Source organism: Taudactylus pleione, unplaced genomic scaffold (assembly GCF_031769625.1).
Source record: "Taudactylus pleione unplaced genomic scaffold, aTauple2 ptg000496l, whole genome shotgun sequence".
Taxonomy (NCBI): Eukaryota; Metazoa; Chordata; class Amphibia; order Anura; family Myobatrachidae; genus Taudactylus; species Taudactylus pleione.
Genome location: NW_028284898.1, coordinates 1,023,815 through 1,034,147, shown reverse-complemented (window position 1 = coordinate 1,034,147; position 10,333 = coordinate 1,023,815).

Below are 10,333 nucleotides of genomic sequence, written 5' to 3'. Positions count from 1 at the left end.
CCTGAACTGTTTAGCACTTGTTATTGTCATTGTTACTCATTCCCATGCAGGGACTTTGGGATGGAACTGTCACCTCTCAGTCAAAAGAAATCCACAATTGCCAGCCCTAGGCTTAAATGAATTATGTTCTTGTGTGATCCTATTACAGAATATCATGTAGCAAAAACCACTTTGCACAATTCATCCTCCTTGTGTTAAATAATTCTCCTTGGCATACTGTACGTGACCTGCATATGGTTTTTTTTAAATTGCCCCACCCCAGTTAGATCCTTCAGTTTTTTTTCTAATCCCTTAATTCATTTTTCTTTGCTACTGAAAATAAATGTAATATTTATTTATTTATTAACAGTTATTTATATAGTGCACACATATTTTGCTGCACTTAACAGAGAATATTGAGTAATTTAGTCAATCTATCCCTTCAACAGTGGAGTTTACAATCTATATTCCCTACCTCATATACACGCACACTAGGGCTAAATATTGACAGAAGCCAATTAATTTACCAGAATGTTTTTGGATTGTGGGAGGAAAATTTAATACCTGGGGGAAAACTAAGCAAACACGGGGGAAACATACAAACAGACACGATCCTGGTTTGGAATCAAACCCATAACATCAGTGCTATGAGGCAGCAATGCTAGCCATTGTGCAACAATGGATTCTGCAAAAAAAAGTCACCTGTCAGTCTCTGCTCCCCCTAGGCAGAAGTCTATAGTGTCTAGTGCTTAACCCAGCGTGGTTTGCTTCTATAGTCTAAATAATAATGCATTAACCTCTAATTCTGTACTGTGTATGTTTCAATAGGGAGCTCTGCATTACATCACAGTCTTGGCTGTATTATCAAAGATGGACTACATTTTAGCCTAGAAAAATGTTCGGAAACCTTGGTGTCTGAAAGGGCGACGTGTTCCTACTTTTCGGCTCCCAAAAGGAAACAATAGTTTAGGTTCTTATTAGACCATAAAACCGTACTAGCGATCCACTTCAAGGCTATGTATTCTAAGACCAGTGTATGTGAGGCATGACCTTGCGACATCAAAGACTGACCTCATAACTAGAGGAGCTGTAAGTGGCACAGAGAATGAATTGATACATTGTATATGCATCGTGCAGGAATAAATAAGGGCTACAGTGACATTTGTTGTCCTTCTTTAGTGAGGAGAATGTGGTGGATCAATGTATGACCTGCATGATGTTTCTATGTAGCAGAGTGGAGTAGTTAATGATGACCCTAAACCTTCCATGACATTAGTATGTCATTATGTAAAGATGAAATAGTAGTGGGGGACTGGAGCAAGAATAATAATAGCAAAGATGAAATAGCAGTGTCGGACTGGAGCAAGAAGGCCCCCCTTGGGGAATGCAGTGGTAGGTGCCAATGCCTAATGGGTGTGGCCAGCCACTGCAGACATTTGGCTAACCATTAGGTGAATCTTGTGTAGTTTCTATAGAAGTGCACCAACCATGTTTATCGGTCGTCCTGCTCAGCCAGGTAACTTACCCTCTAATAGAGTAACAATGTATTATTTGAGAAAACAGTCTGGAACCTGACCCCTAGTGGAGGGAGTGGGTCCTCAGGTAGTAGAATCCACCAGGTATTTACCCTGTACCCCTTTGGGTCACTCCAACCCTGGTGAATTGTAAGCTGCACGCTGAGAGAAAGCTGCTGGTTCATGATGTTACTATATCTCACTCTATCTGTGCACAATTTATCATTCATTATTATTTTGTATTCAATAATAATTAAATAGCACGAGATGAGAATACATTCTCAGGATCCTAATTGGACATTCTGCTACCTTGTTTCTATGGGGGTCATTCAGACCCGCTCGCGAACGGCAGTACGCTCGCAAGCGGGTCGATGTTCCCCGCTGCGCATGCGCATGACGGACGGAGCTCCGTCGTGCGCATGCCCGAAACCCGGCAAGCAACAGGCTCACCATCGCTCTGGGTCTCGCACCAAAGGGGGCGTGCTGTCGATGTTGATTGCCAGCACGCCCCCTTTGGTGGGCGTGCCTGCCAGACGGAGGCGTTCCCATGGGAACACCTACCGTCTGATGCCGGCCCCACTGACATCACTAGTGATGTCAGTGGAAGTGATTTTGGCTCTGATAGAGCCAAAAACACTCCAGGGCTTGTGGCAGGGAGACCCTACCGCAGGGTCTCCGTCGCAAGTCCGATGGTCGCGATGGTCAAGACCATCGCGACCATATTTTTGGCCGCTCGCATATGCTGTGGGTGGTCACCCACAGCTATGCGAGCGGCCAGGAGGCCGCTCCATTTTCATGGAGGAGGGCCCTGATTCAGAGCGAGCGCTCTGGTCAGAGCGTCCGGCTCTGAATCAGGCCCTATGCATTAACTATCACAGTGTTTTAATGTAATCTGCAAAAAAGAGATTTATAGCAAAGGTATCATCATTTTATATGCTTAAATATTTTATATTTTTAAATGATATAGACTGTATTGCAAATATGTACATTTATATCAGTAGATGCATTTTATTTTCTAAAAATGTTTCAAATATTTTATAAATAGCAATTTACTGCTTTATCTGTAACATATATGCCAGCAATAATGTCTTCATTGTGATTTCATCATTAAAGGAAGCATAATGCAGACAGTTTAGCCTTATTTCAATTCAAGAAAAATATCAGGTGCATCTGGGTGTGTATCAATTAATGTAATTCATCTAAAATGCTGCTCACCAAGGGCCTCATTCAGAGGTGGTCATAGGATGCAAGCGGTCGTTCTGAAACAGGGCGGCCGCTTGCATCCTGAATGGCCGCCTCCATGTCGGTCGTTAGGCTGTGGGTTAACACCCACAGCTCTAAAGACCGCTATGGGTGATGGTCGTGATGGTCAAGACCATCGCAACCATTGGGGCTTACGACGAGACCCTAAGGTGGTCTCGTCAACCTTAAGCCCCAGGGAGCTTCCTGCTGTGCTTGAGCTGGAAGCTCCCCACTGACATCACTGATGATGTCAGTGGGGCCGCCCCCAAACGGCATGCGTTCCAATAGGAATGCCTCCGTTTGGCCGGGCACGCCCCCGGTCCGCCCAGCAAACGGAGCGAGCTGTCACTCAACATCGACAGCTCGCCCCGTCTGCTACGAGACCCCTAATGATGGATCACCTGTCGTTAGCCGGGTCTCGCGCATGCACACGACGGAGCCGGCTCCATCATGCGCATGCGCACTGGAGCAACATCGACTCTACGAGCTCACGACCGGGTCTGAATAAGCTCCCAAGTGAGGGGAGGCTAACACCTCAAACACCTGAGGAAAAAAAAATAAAAAAATGGGAGCACAGAAAGATTCCAATAAATTACATTTATTGCACAAATATATCATAGGTATACAATAAATAAATAAAAATATTCATAAAAATACAAGGATTCTACGATATCAAACAGGAATTAAAAAATAAAATAAATCAGCACTGGTGCCTCCTGACCCTGTGTCAATATAATAGCCTGTCAAACTGTTACCACTACCTTATATACAGTGGCGAAAGTTCATCCCAAAAGCCTGGAGGAAAGTTATAATTTGGTGCCCCCCACCATCACAGCCGCTGACACTGTAATGTAGCATTTCCTAAGCAGATATACCCGCAGTTGCACACAGAATATAGGCATGCCATGGAGGAGTGAAACAGAGAGTTGTGGGTGAGGGGGGCGGCGGACGTGTCACACTGACATAAGAAGATGCTGAGGAGTAGAAACACCAATGAGTAAGGACAGGATATAGATAGACGGAGGTGGTAGCTGATGGTCTGATACGATGCTCTCCTCTAGTGTATGGTGGCTTCTCAGGTGCCGGGAAGAGGTGCCATGTATTGGGCGGCTGTGACGGTACACTCCAGGCTGCACATGGGTTTCCTCCTCTCTTAAAATGCCTCTGAGTCTGAATTTTGGGCCTGATTCAGCAAATATTGCTATTGCTAAAGCGTACGTAGATGGCCGGTTGTTGCGCACTACACATGAGTATGCATCGCAGTGCATGTGCGCAAAGGCACCACTGTGATCGCACTGCGATGACGGAGACGACATAGAGCCATTGCAGAATGATTGATAGGCAGTGAGCATTCGGGGGTGTTGATGGGGGGTGGTCGGAGAAACACAGGTGCGCCTGTCCGTTTGAACGCCGTTGCATGGGCGTGCATAAATTAACTTCTGCGATTGCCTACGTAGCTTGATTACTCACTGCGTGCAACGAAGTTAGCAATTTAGAGGTAAGGTCAGGGCTGCTGTAATTCTGAGTGAGGGGTCGATGGTACTCAATGTTTGAGGAGGTTTGCAAGGTACTATGGATGTGAGAGAGGGGAAGTGGGTGTCTGCATGTTGTCCGTGCGAGTGCTTTGTGATTACAAGCATTACCATACTTTCGCAGCAGACTTGCGTGAGTGACTGCCGCTGCGATCACATTAGCGATTCTTGCTGTATCAGGCCCATTGTTCATTGGTCTCACAGAGGCGACTATAAAATTCAGTGCGCTTGTAGCAATTTGTTCCAACAGACTTCTCACAGGCACCATGACTCAGATTTCCATAATGTGAAACTGTTTCAGCTAACGATACATTATATCCTCTGAAGTCTGGCAGACTATTATATTGATACAATATCACGAGGCACCAGTACTCATTTATTATATTTTGGAATCACAGGGCCTGATTCAGAGCCGCTCGTAAGCGGCCGCTCGTTCGTTCCGAGCGATGTTCGCACACCTGCGCATGCGTATGGGTTTTAGGCTTTAGCTGTCTATCGCACTCTGGGCCTCATTCTGAATTGTACGCTAATGCTTCCGCAGCTGCGATTATCACAGCTATTGATGTGAAAAGATATGACAATGCGACAGCCGCCGGGACTTGTACTGAGACACCCACCTGGGCCACCGCAGCTGTCCATAACTGTGTACCCATATGCAACATCAGACCCAGATCAGGCAATCTTTATCTCCATAAGTGCGTCTATGGTCACTCAGAATGGCCGCCGTAATCGAGACAACTGAGCTATGCTTCCTGCGTATGGGATCACAGACACCCCCCCAAAACAGTCGAGACGTGCCTGCATTTTTAGCCGAAACACCCCGTTGCCTCCCCCAAAACGCCCCCTGACTGACAATCACACGCAGTGTGCAACTACAGTGATGGACCTTGACGCATGCACAGTGGTGAAAAATTGCTCTATTTGTAAAAACATCTCTGAATATACTTTATTAGTAATATTTTATTCTTACATTTTTATTAATTCAGACAATAAATAGTCACTGTACAGTACAATACCAATGGGGTAAATGGACTTTCCCCTGCATTGGCGTATCTATAATGGGTGCAGGGTGTGCGGTGCACACGGGCCCCCACCACACACTCTGTTATACTTATATTTACACAGTTTCCAGAGCGCTGCTCCATAACGCCGGGCCAGGCACTGCAGAGCAGCAAAAATCACAGGGAAGATGGCGGCTGACGGCCATTTTCCAGTGACTTGCGCATGTTCAGTAGATTCTGACACAAAACCTGAATCTACTGTGCTGCCAGAGAGGAGGGGGTTCACAGTGAGTCTGCACATGGGCCCCCTCCTCTCTTAAAATGCCCCTGTTCCACTGCAATGTCTACTGTGTCACTAATGCATTTTGGGCCTGATTCAGAGATGAATATCAAATAATGAAATTGTGAATATAACCAGTGCGTTTCAGAGTGGCCAATATGACTCTTCAGTGTAGCAGTGTCACCCCACACTCCCAAGATACAAACATTAAACAATGATATCACCAATGAGTCCTTTAGGCGCTAAAGCAGGTGATGTAGTCCCACACTGGATAACCCTCAGTGAAGTATCCTTAATGTAATATTTTCACTCAATCCTTCCAGCTGGTAAACATTAAAAGAAACAAATAAAACTTCTCATAGTCCAGTAAATCAAACACTTTAAATAAACATAGGTAATAGGTCCAGGCTCTATTATGGCATATGATACATGTGATAGTTGACAAATAAGCATTCAGTGGGAGAGGGTTAAACCCAATAGATAACAGGAGATCTTGATTTTAGATCCTTCTTTGTCCTCTTGAGTCCCACCAGCATTTCGGAATTCAAATAAAATAGATGGAAAACCTCTAATAGTGTGAAACTGTATTTACTCAAATTATTAAACATTAAAATATACAACAAAGGCTGCAATGGGCTCTCACCCGGTGTAATGGTCTACCAGATACAATAGCAGACAAAAGAACAGTGTTACAGATGTTACCGGGGTGTCCACAGAAATCACCGTCCATCTACCAGGTCAAGTCCAACTGCATCCTAAAGAATTATTCCTCCTAACCAACGCATTTCATTAATTAGGTGTGAATCTTCCTTAATGCATAAGGAGGAAGTGAGCAGGGTCTGATATTTGTACTCCCCAATAAATCAATAGGGTATAGTCTATTGGATCAGATAACCTCCAGATTAGATTGCAAAATCCCACAATATCTCATTCCAATTTCAGGCCATGTTGCTGTTCGGTATAATCCAATAGTGCAAAAATGTAGCTTAGGCAGTTATTCATAATGTCACTTATGGTTTCCACTGGAAGTAACTGGAAGTATCCAAATGCCCTGGACACCCATCACATCCACGCTGCATGATTCTTCCAGAAACCAGAAGTTGCGGTCAGCATTCCACAACACGTTCCACTAAAGAGCGCTTTGATGATGTAATTCCGGTTCTGCCAGAAGTGCATGTACATTCCACCAGAGTATTTATACAAGGCCACCAGCTGTCCTTAATTGTTCTACCACTAGAACTGGCTTCATTTTCCAGGTTCCATTTTCCACGCTTCGGCAGTCATCTTAGGCACACTTAGTCATCGGTGGCCACCTTGGAGTGGGGCAAACAAATAATTCTTAAAAATCCAGAATAAATATCGCCATCTAAAATATAACAAAGGGGATAGGATATAAAAATAATTAATAGCAAAAATAATATAACAAAAAGGGATAGGATTTAAAGTAGCAGAGTAAAACACATGGAAATAATTAAAATATTAAAAAGACATCATTGGTGGGAACCGCATGGTTACCAAAGTGCATTCCCACCATTGAAGTCAATGAGGGAAACTCCTCAGAGGCTCATCTCTGCACCGGCTGTAGTGTCATTTGCGAAGTATAGTCCTTAGATGACGGTACTAAGGCCCTCATTCAGACCCACTCACGAGCAGCTGTCCGCTCGCAAGTGGGTCGATGGTTCCCACTGCGCATGCGCACGACGGAGGGAGCTCCGTCGTGCGCATGTGCGAGACCCGACGCGCGAAGGACTTTCCTTTGCTCGGAGTGTCTCATCAAAGGGGGCGTGCTGTCGATGGTGACTGACATCACGCCCCCTTTGGTGGGCGTGCCGAGGGCGTGCCTGCCAGACGGAGGCATTCCCAAGGGAACGCCTACCATCTGAAGCCGGCCCCACTGACATCACTAGTGATGTCAGTGGGAGTGATTTTGGCTCTGATAGAGCCAAAATCACTCCTGGCCTTGCGGTTGAAAAACCCAACCGCAGACTTTTGCTCGCAGTTTCGATGGTCGCGATGGTCAAGACCATCGCGACCATCTTGTTGCACGCTCGTATATGCTGTGGGTGGTGACCCACAGCTATACGAGCGTCCAGGAGGACGCTCCATATTAATGGAGGTGGGCCCTGATTCAGAGCGAGTGCTCTGGTCAGAACGTCCGGCTCTGAATCAGGGCCTATGTCCGGTGGTCTGCACTACTTGTTTTTTGTTTTAAGAATACTGTGGATGCCTACTGGGAATGAAGAGAACCGGAACCAAGGTGTAGGTGAGAATGCTTTTTTTTAATTTTACATGTCTCATCCTGGATTCTACTGGAAACGATCTACACCTGGGAGAAGGAGATATGTGTGAATGTGAGTGTATTAAAGTTTTACTGTCACAGTGTGTGAGTCGTCTTTTTTTTAATATTTTTTTTTGCAAGTGAAGTAGAGGTACCAGTGGGCCCTTAATGACCTGAGTACTGATACTGGGGGATGCTTGCTTGGACCTTTAGATCTCAAGTATAGGACAATATTATTTTAAATATTTATTAGACTATCAGCTCGGCACCCACTCCCCAGGTGTCCCTGTCCTGGGCTGACTAGCTGGGGGTGTTGAATGCTTTGGCTGGGGGACCCTGTGAAGAGGGTCCAATTGCTACAGCATTACACCCCACTACTAAGAGTCTGGTGCTGGTTGTGGCTAATACAGGGGAGCCCTACTCATTTTGTTCCCCATATTTCCACAACAAGGACCGACTCACAGATCCTGGTGCTAGTTGTGCTTTTAGGGGGGGACCCCACATGATTTTTTTTTTTGTTTTCAAATTTTACTAGCTTTTACACACAGAAGCCTGCACAGATCTCACTAATCTGTTCATGCTTCTGTGAAAAATGCACCTGCTCAGTCTAAACTCGCTAGCCTGAAGCAGGTCTATTATTTTGTGAGGTTTATTTTAGCAATTCTGTGTGAGTTTAAATTTGCGCTCTATTACTTTGGCCGAGTTATATGTTTTCCATGGGAAAACATCTGGATGTGAGTTTGGCTATTGCGAGTTGTGGGAATGCGAGGAGCATGCAAGTTTACATGTTCTCACACCCTATTACATGTGTGAGCTGTAAAAAGTTTTTGAGTTTATTACTAAACTTGAATTGTTTTTACAAACGGCACCCTATTAAATTTTGACCTTTATGTCTGACCAACAATCTTCTTAGAATATAACATAGGTTAAACTACATCAAAATGTAGCATTATAAATATAAAAAAGGTGAAAATATCTCTGAATCTACATCTAATACAACAAAATGATCACCTATGTGTACTCAAAAGAAATACATATCTTTCCTAACTTCATGTCAAAATGATGGTGTGATGTTATTTAAAGAAAATGTGAAATTTCCTAAATTGAAGATGACATAGGGCCTGATTCAGAGCCGGACGCTCTGACCAGAGCGCTCGCTCTGAAACAGGGCCCTCCTCCATGAAAATGGAGCGGCCTCCTGGCCGCTCGCATAGCTGTGGGTGACCACCCACAGCATATGCGAGCGGCCAAAAAGATGGTCGCGATGGTCTTGACCATCACGACCATCGGACTTGCGACGGAGACCCTGCGGTAGGGTCTCCCTGCCACAAGCCCTGGAGTGATTTTGGCTCTATCAGAGCCAAAATCACTCCCACTGACATCACTAGTGATGTCAGTGGGGCCGGCTTCAGACGGTAGGTGTTCCCATGGGAACGCCTCCGTCTGGCAGGCACGCCCCTGGCACGCCCACCAAAGGGGGCATGCTGTCAATCAACATCGACAGAACGCCCCCTTTGGTGCGAGACCCGGAGAGATGGGAAGCCCGTCGCTCCCCGGATCTCGCGCATGCGCACGACAGAGCTCCATCCATCGTGCGCATGCGCAGTGGGGAACATCGACCCACTTGCGAGCGTACTGCCGCTCGCGAGTGGGTCTGAATGACCCCCATAGTTTGAAGTTAAAATATCCGTAACACCTCTCTTCTGGATAATTTGTTTAGAACATCTCCTCTCTCTCGGATTGTAACCTGTTTTATAGTTCTAAATGTAATTTCCTCAGGGTTGGAGTGGTGATGACTAATAAAACATTTAGAGACAACATGATGTTCCACTTTATTTGTAATATATCAAAAGTCTTCTTGTATATGTATTTTCCAAGTCCTTTTTGTCTCTCCCATATATGTCATGCTACATGTATATATATATATATATATATATATAATATATATATGTTATATATATATATATATATATATATATGTATATTCCAAGAGGTACACTTATATTTCTTATCTGGAGATCCTTGGTAGTTGAAGAGGTATATATAGAATGTATATGTATATATAGAAAGACAGAGATATAAAAAAATAATAATAATTCTAACATTGTGCGTATTTTAGGAACTTTGTGTCCCCCCATAAAAATCACATATGGTTAGTAGTGAACTGTTTATGGTATCATGTATAGGGTTTAAAATAAGAACTATCAGTCCCATATAGAATATTTAAACCCAACCAAATTTACACAAAACACTTTTATTACAACAAAGATAAAACTCATAACAATGATGTGGACAACTGCCCACTAATAGGTATTGCATGTAACATGTAAAATACATAAATCTTTTATCTGTCCATATAAGGAGTAGAGCGAATTGAGACAACCAACGCATTTCATCCGTAGGTCAAACTTTATCAAGGGTATATATTACATTTAATTCTATCAGATATGAATTTAATTTGTTTCCTCCATACACACAAACTTCAAGTCTCTGCAGACAGACTTGAA